Below are 25,068 nucleotides of genomic sequence, written 5' to 3' on the forward strand. Positions count from 1 at the left end.
TGTGGAGAGAGTGGAGCCTTGACAACTGTTGTTTGTCATAGTGGACAGAATGAGATACAGAAAGATCCAAAAAGAGAAGCAGTTAATATGGAAAAGTGTGCATATGATATATACGAGTGAATGTTATTCCAGAGAGCAAAAATGAGATGAAAATATGTGATTTCAGGAAAACTAGCCTCTTGGGGTAGCTGTATTAAAATTTTTAAACATTCATTTATAATTTGTAGAAATTTTAAATAATCACAAATATACCTTCAATAGCAAAGATTTGGGTAAAGTTGACCACAATTGTCCTGTTCTTTGTCCTTAAAGAGAATTTCTTTCCTGGCTTATTATTGCCTATTATGATCTTTGCAGTTGACCATTCCAAGATGAAGTGAAACAACTGAACACAGAGTTAACTGTGAACATGGCTTGGAAGAATTTTGCAACAATGGTGGTTATCGCTTGCATAATTCCATTTTTGTTGTCAAAGACTATAATTTTTATAAAACTTATTTTTCTCATGGAGGAATTTTCTATATGAAGAATAAAAACCTTAGTTTTGGTTATTAGACCTGTGAAATCCCATACTGGAGACCACCAAGTCTCTTTTATTATGTGATTTAGCTTACAGTAGGGTCTGTGATTATTCAGCTCCTCCAAAAGTAACTCCTGACTTTGATTTTGCAAAACACATTAATATTAATTTTGTTGCTTGAACATTTGCTTTTCATATAACAGAATCCACATGCTTGGTTAAGGCCAACATATGCTGTTTATTATTCAGGTTTATCTGTTCCTGATGATATAGCACATAAATCAAATCTAAATTAAACCAGCACCACTTCTCCCCTGTGTCATGATATTTAGGGATGAGATTGTTTGCTAAGGAATCATATGGAAGAATAAAATACTTTTGCTTATTGAACGTGACACAATATATTTAGAATCCTTTGTGAGATATTCCGATTGCTCTCAATAGTAACCCCATTACTGATCAGGAACTTTAAAATATTTCCATGGTAAGTCCTCTTGTTTACAGGGTTATTTAGCTTAGCTTTTGAAATCTTTCTAGTAGTTACATATAAGCTTACAAGCGACATGGAATTTAAAATACATTAAGTTGGCTTAGTGAGGCTAAGGGTTTTTTTTTTTTATTTTTTACTTGTTTGTTTGGTTTTAAAATCTGGAATGGAGGATACAACATTAATAAGATACATGTTTTAAAAGGCTTGGGGACCATTTTTATTCTTTTTGTCTTCAGTGGAGTAAAATGTTGGTTATAACAATATTCAAAGAGGTGTTGGGGTGTTTCTTATGTGAAAATGGTCTATAAATTCCAGGACTGAAGGAATATGGGGAGACATCTTTGTTAGTGGTTTCTTAAATTGTCTTTATAACCAAACCACATATTTTTATATTTAGCTGTACCAAGGTGAACTTTTTGTGACAATTTCTCATGTTTCTGTATTCCTTATACAATGTGGAAATATTTATCGAGTTCATAAATAAAATATACTTTTCATTGGAGATCACAGGCCTGATCTCAAGCCTATCAAGCTCCCATCTGAAAGACATACTGGCAAACCAACTTGCCAGACAGACCAACGTATTTTAGGTTTAGTTTAAATATTACCTCCTCCAAGCACCTTTGCTCTATTTTTTTGCTTGTTTGTGCATTTGTTTGCTTTTTCTTTCCAGAGCTGAAAATTCTCTTCCCTGTCTGTCAACTTTCATAATAGTTTTGTCTTTACAGATTGATTGCAAGGAATAGATTCATTCAAGTTTCCTACAAGTACAAAGGGTGTTCTTATGAGCCCTTATGGCCTATAAATTAAGGTATGCTGGCTCTTTCTCCAGATTTCTGGGATGCATGGTTTCTCTGCTTGGTCTCTCTGTTCCTCTCTCCACTAACTAGCATGGTGTTGGTGATCTATATAGCTCAGCTTCTCTACATCCTCTTATACTGCCTCAACTGCTGGGTTTCTTGCTTCTAATTCCCAATATAAGACTGATAACTTTCTTTTCCTTCAAGAGGTGTGCAAGCCCATGGAGTGCTTCACTACAATTGTCATCACTGGACTTGGGTCAGGATCTCTGATTAGAGAAATGAGACCTAAATGCATATGTCTATGAATATTATTCTGTGAATACCTGATGGGTGGAAGGTGGATATTTTGTTAATATATGAACAGATATATTTATTTATGTTTATTTATATTTTGCATATACATACTAAAAAGAGTGTCCAGGATCTGTTTCTACTAAAGATTGTCAGAAAGCCGGGGAAAAAAAGAGCAAAGAAAAAAAAAAAGCAAAGAGCATGATGGTTAGTCACTGGGTCTAAAATGTTGTCTACAATTTGAAACAGGAATAAGAATATTTCCACCTGAATAATTGGCAAGAGATTTAATATATCAGAAGGCTTTATGTTACTAAAACATGGAGAATGGAATCCATGAATTCTGTGAAGTCCTTATCACATCTGACCTCTTTGCATTTGGCAATGTTGACCACTCTTCTCTTCTTGACCCTTCCTTCTTCTTTTTTACCTATTTCTTCTCAGATTCTCCTGTTGGATTTTTTCTTTCTTTTTCTTTTTTTCCCCCCACTCTCCAAGCGTTTGTATCATCCAGGCTATTTTTCTTGGACGTTCTTAACTATACACTCATCCTAACCAACATCATTCTTTATCATGGAATCATTAGTCAACTGTGATCATGAAATCTGTGTTTCCACCCTCAACTTGTTCCAATTTATGGGACATTTCCCATTGGCCACTCACAGGCATATACAATCCTGCCTTCCCGAATCAAACTCTTTGTCTCCACCCCTTGCTCCTGACATTACTTCTGATTTTTGTATTTCTTATATCAGCAAGCATTTCCAACTAGCCACCCAAGGAAAAAGAGTCGATAATTATCTACTTTTCTCTTTTAGCTCCCAGTCTGAATCAATCATCATCTTATCAAATCTGTATATAGAACTTCCTCATATCTCACATAACTTTTTCTCCTGATTTGAGTATCGTTCTCTCTATTCCACTATCCGGTTGCTTCCAGATTGAGTTCACTAGAATATGAATATGTCATGCTACTCCTCTCCTTAAGATCTTTCGATGGCTTCACAATGCCTACAGAATCAAACTCACGCTCATTTTCTATGGCATCAAAGATTATCAGGTCAGATGTCTCCTCTTACCTTTGGTCTTATCCTTCTTTTTCACATATTCTTTCCAGCCTCTATGCCTGATATAAACAAATAAAATATCTGGTTTGTAGAGGATTAAATTAAATACAATTTTCACCATTTTTAAAATGATTTTATTTATTTATTCATGAGAGACACACAGAGAAAGGCAGAGACATAGGCAGAGGGAGAAGCAGGCTACATGCAGGGAGCCCAATGTAGGATTCAATCCCAGGCCCTGGCATCACGCCCTGAGCCAAAGGCAGAAGTGCAACTGCTGAACCACTCATGTGTCCCCAATCTTTCACCATTCTGATGAAGATTACAAATTAAAATTTCTATTTTAACAATTTTATTTTAATCACCTGTAAGCTATGTTGAACTTTTTACTTCTGCTAAAGCACATGGGAGTATTTTTATGAAATATTACCATAATACCTAACTTACCAAATAGAAAGGACAAAATATACTTTTTGCTTTGAATTGATTAAATGACAAAGAAATTTACTCATACTGTGATCTAAAAAATAGATCTATGAAATAGATAGGAGGCGCAAACTGGATAAATTGAATCATATAGTATTTTAACAATTTACATGTAGTCATGTAACCTAAGAATTGACATTCTTAAGGTTTTTTGATAAAAGAAAGAAGGCATCATATGTTTAAAACACTAAATGTAATCCAGCATTTCAGTTTTGCTTCTGCTGAGTTCAGAGGCTATTTGAGAATCTAATTTACTGACTTATGATATGGTGTGTAAGAAAAAATGGGGTTGGATTAGAAAAATAGTTGTGGTCTTAAGTGTGTAGGGATTTGAATTATGTATTTTGTGGGAAAGGTCAGAAATTGAATTTAAACTATTTGCAAATGCCTTTGTTCTATTTCTATTGTATCATCAAAACATGATTTTTCTTTTCTGTCACATAATCCTCCATAGCTAGCTGGATGAAGTGATTATTAAAAGTTATGAAATTAAGTTTCAGGTGCTTTTTCCTATTCATTATCTTGTTCTTTACATAACTGATAAACTTGATTAGTGTTCTCTTAAAGTAAGCATTTCATGGCAAACAAAAAATTCCTCCTTGGAGCATAAGACAATCACTAAAATTGTTACAGTGAGAAAAGGTCAATATTTCAATCTTGTTTATTTTAGCTGGCATAAAAATGAATTGGCCAGATTTTCATTTAGCAATAGTATAATTTATCAAGTTAACTGTGTAAAAACCTTTAAAAAAGTTAAACGACTAAAGATGCTCCATCTCTCTGATAAAATATGTCTGTCTATGAAGGTCTATCTGATAAAACATGAATCATTGTAAGACTGGAGATAATCAAAACAAGTAGAAATGGAAACAGTGTTCTTTCTTTTGTTTGCCTGTTTTTTTCTTTTATTTTATATATCTCCTTTGTCCATCATGATGTATATTTTCAGTCTGGTTGCTCTTAACTATTTTTATTTCCTGTGCAGATTTTTAGTCTGTTGTGTGTATCTCTGAATTCTGAAGAGTTTTATTATTTTCCTGTCACTCTTCCTTAAGTGTTTTTTTTTTCACATAAATAAAATACATTCAGGGTAATAAAATGTGAACAACTCTTTCTAATACAGTGCCTCAGGGGGAAATATTATTCTATGCAATGTCAAAATTTGATCCAGTCCATTCCATCCCAAAGGCTTTAAACAGCAAATGTAGGTAGAAATATAGAAGATATATTTGCACTTCAGTAATCCCCAACTGTATTATGATTTTGTACTATGTGGATTAGTTTCTATTGCTGCTGTAACAAATTACCACAAACCCCAGTCTGATTCTAATGTTCTTAATGACTTACTTTACACCACTGGACAGGCCATGGGTTAGCATAGATTAGTTTGTCCAGATAATGATAGTTGTCTGGAATTGCTGGGCATCAAGATCCATGCTATGAATAAAAAAATACCTGTCCAGTTCAGAAATAGATGTCAGTTTGTGATCTGGGACTAATAAAGAAACCAATGATGGGCAACTGACTACAAAGATAACATAATGATTATTTCATCCTTGTCTACAGCCTAATGGTTGTAGTTAAGTGTTTCTAGAACTACCTGAGAGCACCAGACAGCTCTCTTCAGAATGAGACCACGTTCCCTAAGAAGAGGAGCTTACCTCTTCATATCCAAAACCTTAATTTAAACAAGCCAAGGAGGGGCCCATTAAGAGCTGTCCCATTAAGACCCAGTATTTAGGAAACCAACATTCAATCCTCAGTCTTCAAATCACAGAAGTTTAACACTAGAAAGGATCCAGAAGGCCATTTTCTCCACCGTCCTAAACACGTGCAGAACATGTAGACTAGGGAAGAAAAATAAAAACAAAAAACAGAAAACAGAGAACAAAACACTCAGGATTCAACTCTCTATTGTACTGGATACACAACAGCAAAGCTACAGCTCTGCTGTTCCCCACTTTTTACATCCTCAAAAGTTCCTAATTTTTTGCCTGTGACTGTGATTATGGCTCTATGTGCTATTTATATATAACACATATGCTTGAAAAAGCTCTTAAACATATATAATTATATATCGTTCTCACCACAGAACTTTCTAATTCTTAACTGGAGTAGCTACAGCCTTACTTTTCTGTCTCTCTGATCTTGTCTCCACTTCTAATCTATGTAATTTGATCTGGGCTGAATCAATGCTTTGGCTCCAAGATCCTAGCTCCCGATGATGGAATTTTCTTAATCTGTGCTTCCGCACTTCCTCGAAGTAGAGCTTGATGGACCAAGTCTCTACCACCTAACAGCTCTGAAGTGCTGCTTGTGTGTTACATGAGAATTGTGGACTTCGTTACTGAAGTTCTCTACCTTTCTCCCCATACTGCTCTATGTCTATACCTGTGTTCTCTCTGGTTACTCCATGATCACGATGAGTTTGGTGTTCTAGGAGGTCTGGTCACTTCCTACTTGAAATAGAAATAAAAGATATCTCTCCTCACTCTAAAGTGTGATGTTGCCTTTCATGTATCATCTTTAAAATATCTTCTGAAAGAATAAGATGAGGGGATTTTGTCAGTGAAACACTTTATGTCCTATATTTTGGAGGCTATCCATGCTCAATACAGAGAAATATGAAATTTGCAAATTAAGCCAATTAAAAAACCACCAAGTCTTAATCCCCAGACACTTTTACTGCATACACTTTGATATATTTCCTTTCAAGGTGTGATTTTATGACTTTCATGCCTTTCTATTTTGTTTTCAACTTTACAAATATTTATTTCTGATATTTAAAATATTATCTGCGTCTTATTCCATGAAGTAAACTTTTCATAACTTAAGTGATCATTTTTGCAAAGAGTTGGAAATAATGTTTCCCCTAATTTTACCTCTATAATTATCTTTGTCCATGGAATACTGCCAGCTTTCATATTTAGGATAATTCTTTAGAAGGTATTGTCAGAATATAAATGGTAGTTTGTGGAACTGGCCACAGTTCTCCACACCTCATGCATCCATGCCCCTTTGCAGTGTCATGTTGCCGCTTCTCCCTTCAAGAAGTAAAATCTCTTACTATAAGAATCTATTGGGATAGTGAGAGTTTGGATAGCAACAGATGCCTGTGTTATAAATGTAATTTTTCTTTTTTTAAGATCCACCTATTTTTTTTGAGAGAGCATACATGCTCGGGGAGAGGAGCAGAGGGAGAAGGAGAGAGTCTTAAGCAGACTCTACACTGGCCACAGAGCCCAATGCAGGTCTGGGTGGGTCCTGTGATTCTGTAATCACAACTTGAGCCAAAACCAAGAGTTGGACCCCTAACTGACTACGCCACTCAGGCACCTCTAATTATGAATCTTTAGAATCTGTGGGACCACAGCAGAGATTTTATGAAACAAAATAATAAACTGCTTCCTGGAATATCTTCTGATGATGGACAAAATTCAGAAATGCCTGGAATGTATTTTGATAGTGTGCAAGAATTAATATAAAAACAAATAATTCATATTTCTTGACTGAAAAACAACTCTATTATTTTCACAAAGTTTATATGTAGCTTATTATTGTTTTTAGTATTGAAAAAATGCCAAATTTTCTGTCAATAAAGTAGAAAGAGCTAAGTTCATGTCTTTTACCAGAATGTTAATCATGTTCCATTAAAGCTCATGGTTCAAATAAAGAAAATTTGAAACCATCATAGAGGGGAAATCATTAATTAAGTCACCAGCTCAGTTTTACATAATATCACATCAATCACTATTACATAATAAACCATTTGAAATAATATGAACATCCAAAAAGAAATTTTTAAAGAATGACAATAAAGTAAAAAAATCAGAAACTGTCATTAGAACTTTAATTTATATTAGACATATTCAAACATTTCTAGATAGAAAATATTAATAACACCAATAAAAAATAAATTTATTATTAAAAAAGAAAATATAGCATTTCAGAAAAGTAATACTAGTGTGTACATATTATTGTAATCTAGACTTATGGCTCCATTTGTAGGGAAACATTAGGAAACATTTTTGGAACTTTTCCACTTTTTTGGAAAAATCTACATAAAATAGTAGAATTCTAATTATCCTTGATAAATGGTCAATTGTTTTACAAAAAAGTAATCGATAAATAAATGTGAAATTCAAGACTGAAGGTAATTTTATGGTTTTCATTGATCATGGAACTGAAAGGAATATTATCTAAAATAATCTATCGGTTTTTATTGTTGGTGATCAAAAAAATTAAATGAGTAATATCTGGATGAAAATTTTATGGTATAATTTCTCATAGCTGTATAATAAAATATGAAAGCGTGTGAAGTTTAAGACAGATTTCTATAAGAGTTTCTGGATATTTTAATTCAGCACTACATTATCATGTTTAATTATTTCTGGATAAGGCATTAGAAGGTGTAAATAACACAAATCATTAAATTTCTTTCTTGATACGGTTTATACTTATATGTTAGATAAACATTAGAATTGAATGACTTACTAACTTACTGAGAATTCACATAACGAAAATTGAAGTGTTTGTACCTCTATGGGCAGCTAATGCCACTAGCTCAGCAAATGTGGTTTGGGAGTTTTAAGTATTGTAAGTTCACTATCAGAGAAACTTGAAATAGTAATAATTAAAAACTTGAAAAGTAAACGTATTTTTTGAGAGATTCAGGTTTGGGTAACAATAGTCTTATGGCTTTCACTACTTTGTTTAGTTTTATATTAAAAATTGTTTTATTAAAGCTGGCAGAGTAATTGGATGCATGATAAAAATTATGAAATCTGTAAAACTAAATAAAGTTGGGATAGAGAACAAGATATAGAAATAAAGGCACATGTTATAACACTTGAAGCAAAATAATTCCAATGAAAAGGCTGTTATACTCACTGATAAATCATGTAAAATTGATATCACAAGTGAAATATTTAATAAACTTCTAAGTGCTTTCAGTTTATTGAGTCTTAGCTCCTTTTCAAATAATATTATTTATGGGTTAGTGATTAATAAACATCAGTAGCATTAGGTTAAGTAATTAAATATATTTAAAATAATTTTCATGAATTAGTAATAGACGTATTTATTTATTTTTATTTAGAGAGGAAGAGTGAGGAAGAGGAGAGGGAGAGAGAGAATCTTTTTTTTTAAGATTTATTTATTTAGTTTAGAAAGAGAGAGAGGACGACAGAGCACGGGAGCTTGTGCGTGGGGGTAGGGGGCAGACTTAGAGAATCCCAAAACAGACTTCCTGCTGAGCATGGAGCTGGAGGCCCCTGGGTTTGGATGCTAACTGACTGAGTTACCCAGGTGCCCTAAGAGAGTGAAGCAGGCTCTATGCCCAGTGCAGAGCCCAGCTTGTGGCTCAATCTCACCGCCCTGAGATCATAACCTGAGCCAAAATTAAGAGTTGGATGCTTAACCGACAGGGCCTCCCAAGTGTCCTAGTAATCGACATATTTAATGTGTAAAACCATAGTGTATTATAGGCTAAAAATATTTTGCATTTAACTTTTGCTAATTTAGCAGAGACATAGAGAGAATTCAACATAATGAATTATATTTCTCTGCTTGGTCTATGTCACATAGTAATGAACAATTTATGGGAAAGTTTTAGAAGTTAATACAGTTTCTTATGTCAAATTATGACTCAAATACAGGCATCATTTAGCTAGAGGCAGCCATATCAGGACTCCAATTTTTAAAAAATCAATTTTGAAATTATTCGAATGATTTTATGAATTGCATATATTATGAGTTATATTTATGTTACAACATATATCATTTAATCAGCAGCCTCAATATGTTTAAGTACATATGTCTGAATAATTTATTACATATTGGTTTATATGTACCTATGTATCACAGCACACAGGTGGTTTTGTGTTTTGAGTACCACTCTGCTTTATTGGCTTCTGTACATGGAAGTCCAGAGACTGCACCCTGAGTGTTCAAATGAAGAGAGAAGGGCCACCTGTCATGCGCAATGCAAGCAATGTAGGTTCACAGGTGGCGCTTCACCCTTCTGTGGCCAGCCACCAGCCTGAATCTCTGGCTGCATATGTCCTGCTGTATTGCCTTGTGCACAGGAAACCCCAAATCACTCTGAACCAAGTAGAGTTCCCTGAACCAAAAGAAAGCAGAATAAAGCCCCTAAGCCCCTTTTCCTCAGTCAACTCATTCTGCAGTGATGTTTTCTATTTCCAACCCATCAAACCCCACATGCCATCTCCTGTCACAAAGTTGATTTTATTTGTGATCTAAGACTTGAAATGACAACAAGATGGACTTTTTAATTATGCAAAGTTAAGCAATTTATTACTCCTTGCCCTTGGAGAAATGAAAGGTCACTTACATCTCAAGCAGGATATGAAATGCTTGGTTAAGTAAGGTAAATTGAGTTCAGTTTTAATATCGCTCATTTCCTTGAGAAAGTAAGGGAAAAAAATGGTTTTCCTGAGAGAGAAATTGAGATTATACTGAAAGTGCCTAATGTGGATTACTAAAGGCGAAACACCTCAAACTTTGAGTATATAATATGAACTACTGGGGTTTCTTTGGAATTTCATGTGGTTGTGTTATGGAGGTGAGAGCTAAGTGTCAAGGGAAGGACTATGTCTGCTCTTGGAAAGAATTACTCAGGAGAAGGTGAGGAGGCTGTTTCTGGGCACAGAGCAGTCAGTGTTATTGCTTATTCACAGTAAATTTTTGAATGAACACATTGTAAATACATGTGAAATTTTTCTTCTTTCCCTCCTTCCATATACACGACATTGAATGTGCTGTTCTGGTCCCTCTTTTCCCACATTGTTGGACAAGACCAGGTTGCCTTTGCTTTTTCAGTCTTGGTTGAAGTTCGGCCTTCTGATCCAAGTCTGGTTTTGAGAGACTAATGTTAAGTCTCAATGGACCAAGTAGGGGTTTGTCCAAGTAGGGGTTTGACCAAGTAGAGGCTTTCCATCTATTAACCTTGTTCTCTGCCACCCAGTTCCCCAGCAGTTAACTGGCTAAACAAGTTAAGATATAATTTCCACGGGGAATATACACTGGGAGTCTGGGATTCTAAAAATTTGCATTGGCAAAGTGTCTAAAACTCCTTTGTTTGCTTTCTCTTAATTACTAGAGTCCAACAACATTAAAGAGTTCAAGAGAATGTTTGCCAGGGGAAGTCTATATTTTTAGCAAGCTAAAAAGATGTCGAATATAAATAAGTCACTCCTGAGCATGTACATTTCTACTATGTTATTTCCTTCTGGATATTCTTCCCAAATTTATATTTTTAAAACATATTTAAAGTGTACTAAAATTATGCATCTCAAGTTTTCTCTATGTAAGACTTTTTTTTTTAAGATTTTATTTATTTATTCATGAGAGACAGAGAGAGAGAGGCAGAGACATAGACAGAGGGAGAAGCAGGCTCCACACAGGGAGCCTGATGTGGGACTTGATCCCGTGTCTCCAGGATCACCACCTGAGCCAAAGGCAGATGTGGAACGCTGAGCCACCCAGGCGTCCCTCTCTATGTAAGACTTAAAATTTTCCTCTTGGTTGCTATTATCTTCGTGATCATTATTAAATGTAACCAATTTTTCAAGGAACACTCTCTAGTTTCTGACTGCCTCAATAATCTTACTAAACAAATTAATTTATTATGATTTTTTCCCTCCTTTTTAATGTATTTCCCCGGGCTAAATTTCTAGACACAGAATTATGGAATAAAAGATTCTGAAATGCTTATGATTCATTATATGAAATGCCAAACTTTTTCCAAAAAAGAGTTTTAAACAGATTATATCTCATAATACAATATATATTATTTTTGTCATTCTCCAACATTATGAAATTACATTTAATTAAGTTTTATTTATTCATTTTTAACTGGACCCCTTTCAGACTCACAGCAAATCATAAGCTTCTGGAGAAAAAAATGTAGCAGTGTATTTACTGCTCAACTTTTAATTTTCTGTAACAGAACAATACCTAACACGTACCAATGAATGGTAAATATTTGCTGCATTGATCTGAATTAATAACGAATTTTTTTCACAGTCAAATTGCCAAATTACTTTGTGTTTTGGTCAATTATTTCATTATGATCTTAGCATTTTTTTAATTAACTGAGACTTGCATTCTCTATTCTTAGTGTATATTTTAAAAATGAAATGCTTCATGGGTTTCTGTGTCACCCTTACAAGGGGACATATCTACCTTCTCCATGTTGTGCCAGTTTTAAGATATTTTCTGCCAAAGTATGCATCATTTAATTTAATTTTACTAATAGAGTAAGCAATTATATCTCTGAGTTTACGTTTGCATTTGAGATACAATCAAGCTAAACATTTTATTTTTTATTTTTTTAAAAGATTTTTCTTATTTATTTATTAATAGAGAGAGAGAGAGAGAGAGAGAGAGAGAAAGAGACAGGCAGAGGGAGAAGCGGGCTCCATGCAGGGAGCCCAATGTGGGACTCGATCCCGGGTCTCCAGGATCACGCTAAACCGCTGTGCCCCTGGGGCTTCCCAAGGCTAAACATTTTAATGCTTGTTTACTAAAACTGTATTTATCTTGTAAATTGTTTCCTCATGTGTTTGCTCATTTGTGTGCTCATTTTAATTTTAAAACAATAATTATAATTAAGTTTTAATGTTTTCCTGTTACGTTTGCTCTAGATTTTTTTAGCCTTTTTGGATTTCTATTTAATGGCTATAATTCAGAAATTTCAAAATTTTATATTATTTTGTTTGTTCTTTTTGAGGGAAATTACCTTTTTTCTTAGGTCAAAAATTATTGACCACAATTCGTATTGCCTCACAATAAACAAATATCCAGTTTTATTTTATTTGAGGCATTCTAGATATTGTTAATGTTTTGTGTAATGATCTAAAGTGTATTTAGAGTATATTTAGGGATGGGTTATTATTTTTTGTGATGGATTATTATTTTTTGAATAGACATTTTTCTCAAACTTGCAGAATTGTCTAAGTTTTTTTTAATTAAAATTTTTTTTTTCTGTATTGATGTATGGGTTAGTTTTTAGTTTTCCCAACTTTTCCTTATAATGTGTTGATTTTTGTACTACACTATTTCATTTATTGATTGCTTAGCAAATATTTTAATATTGTAAATCTAGTCTCCCCCATTATTTTTCTTCTGAGATTATCCTCAATTATTCTTTACTAATTAATAGTCGAAATCAAATTTGTCATCTGAATGTAATGGTCCAAGAAGGAGCTTATGATTTTGATTACATTTTTATTAAACATTTATATTATTTTAGAAATGACCAATATTATACATAACTATCTCTTCCCATCCAGGAACATTTACATTTCATCAAACGTAATTTTCTTCTAACAGTTTTTAGTGTTTGTAGTATGTCAAATATCTTTCTCATTCAGATTTTTAAATTATGATAATAATTTTAGCTAATATTTTGATGAGATACATTTTCATTTTTTGACTATCTTGGTTATTTAGGAATGCTGTTGAGTATTATGTTATTATCCTGTCTCATTCTTAGACTTAATTACATGTTATAGTTTGATTTCTTGATAATGATATGTCTCTTCCTTTCTTGTAGGTATGTACATTTCCTTTCAGTATGGTGACAGTTGCTTTAGTTCAGACATTTTTTATCATGACAAGTAATCAGAATTTTATTTCCATTTTCACTGTTTTTTATAACAAATAAATGTTGAATTTGAGCAATGTACTTCTAAAAGTATGCATTGAACCTATTATATTTTTGCACATATTTCTTAAATTGTGATTGTGATATCCTTCTATTGGAAAATTATAGAATTTCTGAGGTAAATTTTTTAGATCGTGATAAATTGTTCTGTCATACTAAATCCCATATACTGGTTGGCTTTTAAATCTGAAAATAAGCAGAAGGAAAAATAGCTACAATAATAGAGTATTTACTCAAATATTTATGGCTTAGGCAATCTATTTATATCTAAGAGTTTGCCAAAATGCTTATGGGAAGCTCAGTCTGCTCTGGCAAGGCTTACAGACCTCTTGTGTTTACTGAGGGTTGATTAACAAGGGATGCCCAGCATTCCTATTGGGCTGGTCAGTTTTCCCAACACTCTTCTGCTTGAGATAGTTGTCAGGGCATCAGGAAGGTTTGGAAGGGTATTCTTGTAATTCAGCATGCAGAATTTCACTTATTTCTCCTTTGACAGTATAACGTCTTGTCTTTATTTTCAGCTGTTTCTTTGCTCTGTGGGGCGGCTTCCTTAGAAATCGGCATGTCAGCTATGGTGAAGGATGGTTAATCATGTTGCACGATTTGAAAAGGTGCATCTATGGTTCTAACATTTTTGTTTCAGACTCTCTACCTACCTTCCTGTTTTATGGGTTACCCCCCACATCCCTACTTCCCTTTCTCTGAAGATAATGGGTATCTTCATTCATGAGCCTTTCTAGAATTTTATGATGTGATTTGGCTTATTTATGCTGGCAACTCTCCAAGAAGTCACTTAGCTTTTTGTTACTATTACTCCAACCATATGCCTCCCAATTTTTATTGACTTCATTAGAGTGCTTTTATTTCCTTTACCATTTTCACAGTCTTGTGTGTTAATGCTTTTATTTATTTATTTTTTTAACTATGTAAGTTCCATTTTAGTCAAGTTTAGGGAAGAAGCAGAGAGAGATGTGTCTGCCATGTCTTTCAGAAGTCTCTGTCATGATACATGTTTATACTGTCTGTGGTAGACAGAACCAATTAACTCTCCTGGCATCAGGGAATTTACCCATTGTTAACAAGACTTCAGATTTACCAGCTTTGTGGTTTTGAAGGAGCAGGTTCTTATCGACCCCAGGCCATCATCATCATCGATAGCAGAAGGTGAAGAGTCTTCCAGTTCTTGGCTTTATTTTTCCTTATGGAGAGATTTCAGATCGAGTAACACTCCCCTTACTCAGTTTTCCTTTGGGAAAAGAGTGATAGCTGATTGGATAGAATGAAACTTCATGTTCCCAACTCAACTCTTTTCTCTCTTGCTAGATTTTCTTCCCCTCAGTAAGGCAACATGGGTTGCCTTACTTATTAACATAAGTAAATAAACTTAGCAGTAGAGGCTTTGTCTGTCTAAAGTTTTCCAGAGAGCTGTGGTTGAAATGTGAGCAAACCCATTGGGTCCCAATCTAAGCCATATTCTCTATTCAGTCTATAAGAAAAGGGGCTGACATGTTGCTCTCCATATGTCTATCATGTGGCTTATTTTCTGTTTCTGAACTTGGGAAGAAAAGAAAGAGCTGCTGCATATTATATCTACTCTCATCTCCACTCCTAAAACAAACAAAACAAAACCCAACAAGTTTAATCTTCTCTTCGATGCTGCAACATTTGCTTTATTGATGGAGGCTGGGTCTAAGCTGGTAGTACATAGCACTCTTTTGACTATGGTGACTGTTAAGGGTTGGACATCACCTAAGTTTCTATAGAATGAAGCAATGAATTTCACTTGACATTTTTAGTTGAGAGATGTTGACTCTTTTTCTGGCTGGTTTTATAAGAAGGTGTCATACTGTTACCGTTACTCGAACTTGTCTGTATACCCAATGTGCAGTAGGCCAATGTCAGAGACACCAATTTTGAAGCAAAGAAAGCGGTATGATCAGAAGGACAGCCCAACAAGAAGACACAGGATCATTTCTAAAGCTGCCTTGCCCCTGTGGAGCCTAGGGATGGCTTATATACATGAGAAGAGTGTAAGGGGTTTCTTGAAACCTCAAAGTGTGGGGGCTTGAAAAATCTGGAGGTAAGCATTCTTCTAGACAGTGAAGTGCTACTTGAGACCTGGTACAGTCAGGTACATCAAGGCAAATGTTACCTTCCTGTCCCCATTAGGCTTCTACAGTCAGTGGGTAAATAGGAAGTAGTGGTAAGAAGACAAAGTCAATGACTGATTTAAGTAGGGAACAAAATAGAATGTAAAGCTAAGTTAATTAATAATGCAGTGAATACAACTATAGATCTGCTTATACTTTCAAAACAGGCCCAGGAACCAAGGGTCTGGCCACAATACTGGGGACGACTGTCCCTATTTCATAGCCATGACAAATCCAGCAAGTACGTGGAGGAGGAATTCAGATTAGAGAACTGAGACAGAAGCCACAGGGAATTCCACCTGAAGTTTACTTCTAGACTTTTGTTTTACGTGGGTTAATAAATTTCCTTACATGTTTAAGCCCATTTGAGATGGTTTCTCATCATTAAAAACATTATTGCACAGTTGAATTTGCTTTTCTAGGATTTCTGTAGAATTTTCACATTTATGATAATGTGAGCTGTCAGTGGTTCACAGAACATGAGCATTGCTTTTGGGTTCTAAGTGATTCTCATATGCACAAGTCAAAATACGTTTCAACCAGGATTAAGTTTACTTAGCCTTAAGACAGGATATGTGGCAGACCACATTATATGAACGGCAACAATAAATCAGAGGTCTTGAGTTTCCTAAGTATGTCTGCTGATATCCTTACTTTATTGTCAAGATGAATGTGGTCACAAGAGACAGGATAAGGCAAGTTTAAAGCACCTTAATTCAGAGAAGCCATAAACTCTGGGGTCCTTTCAGCCTTTTTACCTGGAAGAGGTATATGGTTGGCTCCCATTCTCCATTGTAGCACGATCTCAATAATATTAGTTTTGTTACTCAATAAACAAACTCAACAATGAAGTGAAAGTGTATGGTCTGGAAAATACTCACCTCAGATGAATATTTGAATAGAAGATACATAAACATCAAGTAAATACATAAAAATATGCAATATAGTGTTAATCATTATTGAATTATAAATTAAAATCTCAATGAGATGGTGCTACACAACCATTAGAAAAACAAATATTAAAAAGTATACACCTATGTTATGGTCTATGCATTCCATTTGTTGATATATATATATTTTTCAAGACTTCTATCTATTTGTTCATGAGAAACAGAGAGAGAGGGACAGAGACACAGGAAGAGGGAGAATCAGGCTTCCTATAGGGAGCTCGATGCGAGACTCCATCCAACAATACCAGGATCACGCCCTGAGCCGAAGGCAGGTGCTCAACCACTGAGCCACCCAGGTGTTCCCATTTGTTGACATTTTAAGAGAAATAAGACATATGTCCAATAAGGACTTTTATGTTTATGTTAATAATAACTTTATTCATAGTGGCCCAAAACTGAAAATGACTCAAATAAACATTCATAGATGTTTGGATAAACAAATGAGGTATGTTCAACCTCTTCCTGTTTGCACGGTGTGAAGATTTTAAGTTCTCTTTTTACATAGGTTACTGAGGATTCTGGGATTAATAACATGTCAGTAATTGCCAAATATTATATTCCATCTTTTCTTTTTTTTCCTAGTTTATGTAATGATTTCCTTTTCATAGTCTCTGATAATTTTTGCAGCAAAATGTTTATCTGAATTTTTCTCTTTTGTATATTTTAAAAATATAAGCTGTATTGCTTGGTAAAGTTTCACTTCATTGTTAATTTGAGTTATATTTCTTCTAAGTCTAAAATTGTTTGGAAGATTCTAAAGGAGTACAGTAGAATAAATGTAAAGGCTGTCAGACCTCGGTCCAAAACCTAATGATTGTGCTAATGCCAATTTAAAAATTTTTAAAGTTCTAGTTTAAAAATTCCTCATTATATTGAGGAACTATTCTGATATATATGTATAATTATCTCTATTTCAGATTCTGAAAATAGAGGTAATTATACATATATCAGAATAGTATTATGATGAGGTCTGAGATAACATATGTAATATATCTAGAAAAAATATTAGGTTCCTTTTCCCCTTCAGATTTAAATAACTTTAGGGCAAGGCAAGAAATCTACATATTTTTATTAGTATAATCCTTTTAGGGATGGTAAAGTTATAGAAGAAAATTTACCTTCTTTCCATTCTTCCCCAGGGGCTAATTTTTCAGTGCTTGATACACATAAGTCTGTGTGTGTGTGTGTGTGTGTGTGTGAGAGAGAGAGAGAGAGAGAGAGAGATACTTTTATTTTTAACTAATCTCCTAAAAGAAAAAACTTTGGCATCCTGAATTTTTATTAATGCAACTTGTTTATTTGCAAAAGCCATAAGTGCTTGGTATTCATGGCTTGACAAGTATTTAATTATGGGAAGGATGACTAAGGGCCCAAGTCCTGCAAAATCTAATGCATGTTTGTGATGAGGCCACACTTGCTATGTGCTGCTTTCAGCCCGTGACTGAGCAGAACAGGGATACTTAACCTACTTTCTGGGAGACAGGAGACTCCTCTAACAGCCATTTGGCTCAAGGACTCTATTCTCCTGGTGCTTTTTTCTTTTTCAGCTTACTGAAATTTCAAGAAAGAACTTCTTTTTTTTTAATAATAAATTTATTTTTTATTGGTGTTCAATTTGCCAACATACAGAATAACACCCAGTGCTCATCCCGTCAAGTGCCCCTCAGTGCTGCCACCCATTCACCCCCACCCCCCGCCCTCCTCCCCTTCCACCACCCCTAGTTTGTTTCCCAGAGTTAGGAGTCTTCATGTTCTGTCTCCCTTTCTGATATTTCCTACCCATTTCTTCTCCCTTCCCTTCTATTCTCTTTCACTATTATTTATATTCCCCAAATGAATGAGAACATATAATGTTTGTCCTTCTCTGATTGACTTACTTCACTCAGCATAATACCCTCCAGTTCCATCCACGTCAAAGCAAATGGTGGGTATTTGTCATTTCTAATAGCTGAGTAATATTCCATTGTATACATAAACCACAGCTTCTTTAAGAAAGAACTTCTTTTTGAAAGGTGATGAGGATTTGAGCAGAGCCTAGGCAAAACTGTCTTTGAAATTAAATTCTTCTGGAATTCAGTGTGTTTTTGGTTACTGTTTGTTTTTATTTTATTATCCATTTATTTTATTATTTATTTATTTATTTGCTTGCTCGTTTGCTTATAGACTGTATATTTATGTTTCAGTGGGAGCAAAGTGGTCACAAGGAGAAAGAAAATTGTTCATATAATTCCTGTCCTGGGTTGTTGACACAAGCAGGTATTTTACATACTGTCCCTTTTATGCTATATTGATTTCTGAGCAACCTTACTTCTCACTTTGGTTACAGTGACTATGTTCTTACCAGCTACATCAGATTCATGAATATTTCTGAGCCTTAAGTATGGCTCCCATAGGTGTTTTCCCATGAGATGGGTTTGAGAAGGTAGAAATAACCTGTCTAATCTAGTTAGCCCAGGTACAACTGGAATGCAACCTTTAGTAGTAGATCTGTGTTCATCCATGTCATCTATTGTCATAAGATGCATAGCTTTTATTTTTTTAAATTTATTTTTAAGATGCATAGCTTTTAGATGTTATTGTTATTGTTCTATAAATGACTATTTTTATAGATTTAAGTAACATGCTTACATTTGCATTAAGCAACTTTTTAGCATCAGTACTAAAATATTAGTCTCCTCTATGTATTAGTCTCTTCTATGGAATTTTAGATGGCAAACACACTTACATTTCCTTTTATCTACTCCTCCTTCCTCACATCTCAAATTTTGATATACTCTGAGATTTGGGCCTGTTTATTTCACTAAAATTATCATTTTCACTTTGAATGCTAAAATATATAGTATATAATTTTATTTATTTTTTCATGGTATACCATTCTAATGTTGACATTTACTGTATAACCATTTTTACGTGTTTATTTTAAAAAATGGATTTGATGCTTGGTTGTCACTATAAACATTTTAACTATCATACAGAGAAGTAGAAGTAAGACATAAGATATAGGAAATAAGTCAGATCTTCTGTGAGGTCTATGTGATAAGTAGAGGTAGAAGGAACAAAGCCATGGAGCAGGCACAGGGGAGCAGGGAAATGGTCACTTGCACTCTTCTATAAATCATGCAGTTCTTTGACAAGGTTATCTCAAAAATGCTCTGAGTCTGGGCAATTATATCATCTTTTCCATACAACAGAAGTTCTCCTCAAAACAAAACCCTACAGACATCTCCCAGGAAACTGTAAACAAAGCACTTGTGGAACAACTGCCAGTATCTTTAGATTTTAATGATCAAATTCCCTAGAACTGATCAGCTGAAGCTACATGCTATAAGCACAATTAAAACAAACTTATTTTTTCTCACCCCTCCCCACTGACCTCATCACCACCACTTGATAACTATTGAACTAAGTTTTTTTCAATTTATGATTCAGAAAAGCAGATTCCTTAACCCTGGATATATGTCCTGATGAACCCATCATAAGTTGAAAATATTGTTAAGGCAAAAATGCACTTAATAAAAAAATTTAAAAATGCATTTAATACACCTAACTGACCAACCATAGCTTAGCCTAGCCTATCTTAAACATATGCTGAACACTTACATTAGTCTGCAGTTGGGCAAAATCATCTAGCACAAAGCCTATTTTACAATATAATGTTGAATATCTCGTGATGTATTGAATATTGTACTATATAAGTGAAAAACGGGATGTTTGTATGTATACAGAATGGTTGTAAGTAGATCAGTTGTTTACCTTTGTGATCACGTGGCTGCCTAGAAACTGGCTCACTGCCATTGCCCAGCATCATGCTAGCATATCACATATTGCTAGCCCAGGAAAAGATCCAAATTAAAAATTTGAAGTATGGTTTCTACTGAATGAGTATAGCTTTCACACCATTGTAAAGTTGAAAAATTGTCAGACTGTTTTAAGTTGGTGACCATCTATAAACTAAAGATCTGATTTAATTCGCCCAGACTCTTATCTTAAAATTCAAAGTAACATTCCATATAGCAAATTATTATTATAGGTATTTTTTTTTCTTTCAACTTCCAAAGTAGTTCTATATTTAGGTTTATTCTTAGATAGCCTCAGATGGTATTTTTTTTTTCTCATGGAAAGGAAGCAATGAAGATATATGGTTCCTAATTTCCTACATTTTTTCAATTTTTTTTTTTGTTGTTGTTGTTGCTCTACTAAATAAATATCAACTGGAATGACAATGGAGTTCTCAGATCTACTCTGTCAATTATCTCCAGCTATTCCATCTCCTGGCTTCTAATAGTAATGAGAAAATCTAGCACCAGTTTGATTTTTGCCCTCAATGAGTAGCTTTTTGTTCTGCTAACTTACTAGGGAACAGCATGGATGAAGGTATACTTCTCACTAGACAAGCTTATGAAGAGAAACTTGTAGAATCCTTCATTTATCATTAAACCTTAATACTCTACCAAACTCTTTAGGTTCTTTGTGTTTTGTCATTTTGGCCTACTACACGGTGAGGGCTTTTGATGTGAAGATTCACACTTTTACTTTGGTCAGGATTTTATCTATTATGAATTCGACTATTTTTTTTAGTTCATTTTGTTATGTTATTTTTAAATTAACAATTGTAGATCACATCATGATTATATGCCGTCAAAATTCTTATCTTCTAATAGACCGTATTTTTTTTCATTTTTGTTTCGATTTGTATTGTAGAGGATATGATTTGATGGATTTGATTTTCTGTAATAGTGATTCTGCATTTTTCTACTTCTATGGCCATTTTTTAGTTCAGATCTGGTATTTTTAATTCCTTAAATCATTTTTTTCAATTTTCTGATTGAGTGTAGAATAATTATTGTAAAGTTTACAAATCTTGTGTGTAGGCTAGATGAATTTTTATAAATAGATAAACCTATAGAACCACCACCCAATGATAGCCACTTAATTTCTATCACCACAGGTTAGCTTTGTCTGTTTGATCTTCACTTAAAGGAAGCATATAATATGTACTCTTTTGTGTCTGGCTACTTTTATTTAATATTATGTTCATCATATTTTTTTTATTGGTGCTCAATTTGCCAACATACAGAATAACACCCAGTGCTCATCTCGTCAAGTGCCCCCCTCAGTGCTCATCACCCCGCCCTCCTCCCCTTCCACCACCCCTAGTTCGTTTCCCAGAGTTAGGAGTCTTTATGTTCTGTCTCCCTTTCTGATATTTCCCACACATTTCTTCTCCCTTCCCTTATATTCCCTTTCACTATTATTTATATTCCCCAAATGAATGAGAACATATAATGTTTGTCCTTCTCCGACTGACTTACTTCACTCAGCATAATACCGTCCAGTTCCATCCACGTTGAAGCAAATGGTGGGTATTTGTCATTTCTAATGGCTGAGGAATATTCCATTGTATACATAAACCACATCTTCTTTATCCATTCATCTTTCGATGGACACCGAGGCTCCTTCCACAGTTTGGCTATCGTGGCCATTGCTGCTAGAAACATCGGGGTGCAGGTGTCCCGGCGTTTCATTGCATCTGTATCTTTGGGGTAAATCCCCAACAGTGCAATTGCTGGGTCGTAGGGCAGGTCTATTTTTAACTCTTTGAGGAACCTCCACACAGTTTTCCAGAGTGGCTGCACCAGTTCACATTCCCACCAACAGTGTAAGAGGGTTCCCTTTTCTCCGCATCCTCTCCAACATTTGTGGTTTCCTGCCTTGTTAATGTTCCCCATTCTCACTGGTGTGAGGTGGGATCTCATTGTGGTTTTGTTTGTATTTCCCTGATGGCAAGTGATGCAGAGCATTTTCTCCTGTGCATGTTGGCCATGTCTATGTCTTCCTCTGTGAGATTTCTCTTCATGTCTTTTGCCCATTCCATGATTGGATTGTTTGTTTCTTTGGTGTTGAGTTTAATAAGTTCTTTATAGATCTTGGAAACTAGCCCTCTATCTGATACGTCATTTGCAAATATCTTCTCCCATTCTGTAGGTTGTCTTTTAGTTTTGTTGACTGTATCCTTTGCTGTGCAAAAGCTTCTTATCTTGATGAAGTCCCAATAGTTCATTTTTGCTTTTGTTTCTTTTGCCTTCGTGGATGTATCTTGCAAGAAGTTACTGTGGCTGAGTTCAAAAAGGGTGTTGCCTGTGTTCTTCTCTAGGATTTTGATGGAATCTTGTCTCACATTTAGATCTTTCATCCATTTTGAGTTTATCTTTGTGTATGGTGCAAGAGAGTGGTCTAGTTTCATTCTTCTGCATGTGGATGTACAATTTTCCCGGCACCATTTATTGAAGAGACTTTCTTCCAGTGGATACTCTTTCCTCCTTTAGCGAATATTAGTTGACCATAAAGTTCAGGGTCCACTTCTGGGTTCTCTATTCTGTTCCATTGATCTATGTGTCTGTTTTTGTGCCAGTACCACACTGTCTTGATGACCACAGCTTTGTAGTACAGCCTGAAATCTGGCATTGTGATGCCCCCAGATATGGTTTTCTTTTTTAAAATTCCCCTGGCTATTCAGGGTCGAATGTAGCAATAGTGTGTTTATCTTCAGTGATATCTAGGTTTTTTTGTTTTGTTTTGTTTTGTTTTAATGAATTTATCAATCCATTCTGTTGTTGATGGGCATTTGGGTTGTTTCAAGTTTGGGACCAGTTAGAATAAGGCTATGCACATGTTTGAGATGTCTTGCTACACACATGAGTGCCTTTCTAGATATAAAATTGCTGGGTCATAGGTTATATGAATATATAGCTTTGGCACATAATGTTAAATAGTTTTCCAGAGTGATTATTCCACCTTATATCCCCATTAACAGTGGGTAAGAGCTCCACTTGCTCTACATTCTCACTTATGATTTTTTTCATAGCAGCCATTCTTTTGGTGTGTAGTAATAGCTTACTGTAGTTTTATTTTCTTCTCCAATGCATATTTCATATATTTACCTACCATTTGGATATATATTCTTTTGTCCAGTGCCTATTCAAGGCTTTTGCCCCCTTTTAATTGGATTGTTTGTCTTTTTCTTATTGATTTGAATGCGTTCTTTATCCTTTAAATTCTTTTCCTATCTGTACCTTATTTTTTTAGATACTTTATTATCTACTTTTCCATATCATATGTATATAAGACCCTTAAAATATTTAAAGGTCATTGAAAGGTACATTGAAAGATCGAAGCAGTCACTATTTAAAATTTCTTTTTCTTTTTTGGGCTACATCTTTACAAGTAAGATCTTCATCTTTGGGCAGCTCTGGTGGCTCAGCGGTTTAGCGCCGCCTTCAGCCCAGGTATTAGTCCTGGAGACCGGGGATCGAGTCCCACGTCTGGCTCCCTGCATGGAGTCTGCTTTTCCCTCTGCCTGTGTCTCTGCCTCTCTCTCTCTCTACCTCTCTCTAATAAATAAATAAATCTTAAAAAAATAAAAAGATCTTTATACCTGTAAATAGTGTGCCTCCCACTATAACCCTGATATGGACTAAATATTTGTGTCCCTCCCATCATATCCATGTGTTGAGCCTAACACCCCAATGTGATGGTTTTTAGAAGTGAGACCTTTGGGAAGTAGTTAGGTCACAAGAGTGGAACCATCACGAGTGGGATTAGTGTCCTGTAAAAGAGGCCCAAGAGAGGTCATTTATCCTTCTTCCATAGGAAGTCACAACTAGAAGGTGTCATCAACCAACCAGAAAGTAGTCCCTCCTCACCAGATGCTGAAACTGCTGACACCTTGATCTTGGACTTGGACCCCATCACTGAGAGAAGCAAATATCTCTTGTTTAGAAGCCACTTAGTCTGTTATGCTGTTGTAGCAGCTGAACCAGACTAAGACAAGCCATGTAACCAAAAGTATAGCTAATTTGCATTACTTCTGCCTCGGAGTTCAAAAGCATGTACACCACCCACTACCTCTGCTTGTCCTTTTCAGGTAATAGCATGATCAAAATAACACCCTATCTGTTGTGTCCTTGGGAATCCTTTAAGGATTATATGTACAGGAGAATTGAGTTCAATCTTATTTATGTATTTTTTGTTGTTAAAATTTTATTTATTTATTCATGAGAGACACAGAGAGAGAGAGGCAGAGATGTAAGCAGAGGGAGAAGCAGGCTCCATGCAGGAAGCCCGACGTGGGACTCTAGGATCACGTCCTGAGCCAAAAGCAGACGCTCAGACACTCAACCACTGAGCCACCCAGCCATCCCTTATTTATGTATGTTTTGTATACTTTTTTGTAATGACTGCAAGGAAGGGTGACTTCAGGTACCTGTGTGTAGTGCTGATGTCTAGAGCTCAATTACCTCCCATCTCACACAGTAGTCAAAACAGCCCCAGGATTTGTCTTGAGCAGTGGCAACAAGGAAGAGTCTAGTAGCTGGTCTTTTTAAAAATTGATGTATAGTTGACACACAATGTTACCTTAGTTTCAGGTGTATAACATAGTGATTCTAAGAAGTTTATACCTAATGCTACGCTCACCACAAGGGTAGCTACCATCTGTCACCATACAAGACTATTACAATATCAATGATTATATTCTCTATGCTGAGCCTTTTATCTACAAGTCATATTCATTCCATATCTAGTAGCTGGTCTTTTTTTTTTTTTTAATAGAGAGAAAGAGAAA

Source organism: Canis lupus, chromosome 30, assembly GCF_048164855.1.
Source record: "Canis lupus baileyi chromosome 30, mCanLup2.hap1, whole genome shotgun sequence".
NCBI lineage: Eukaryota > Metazoa > Chordata > Mammalia > Carnivora > Canidae > Canis > Canis lupus.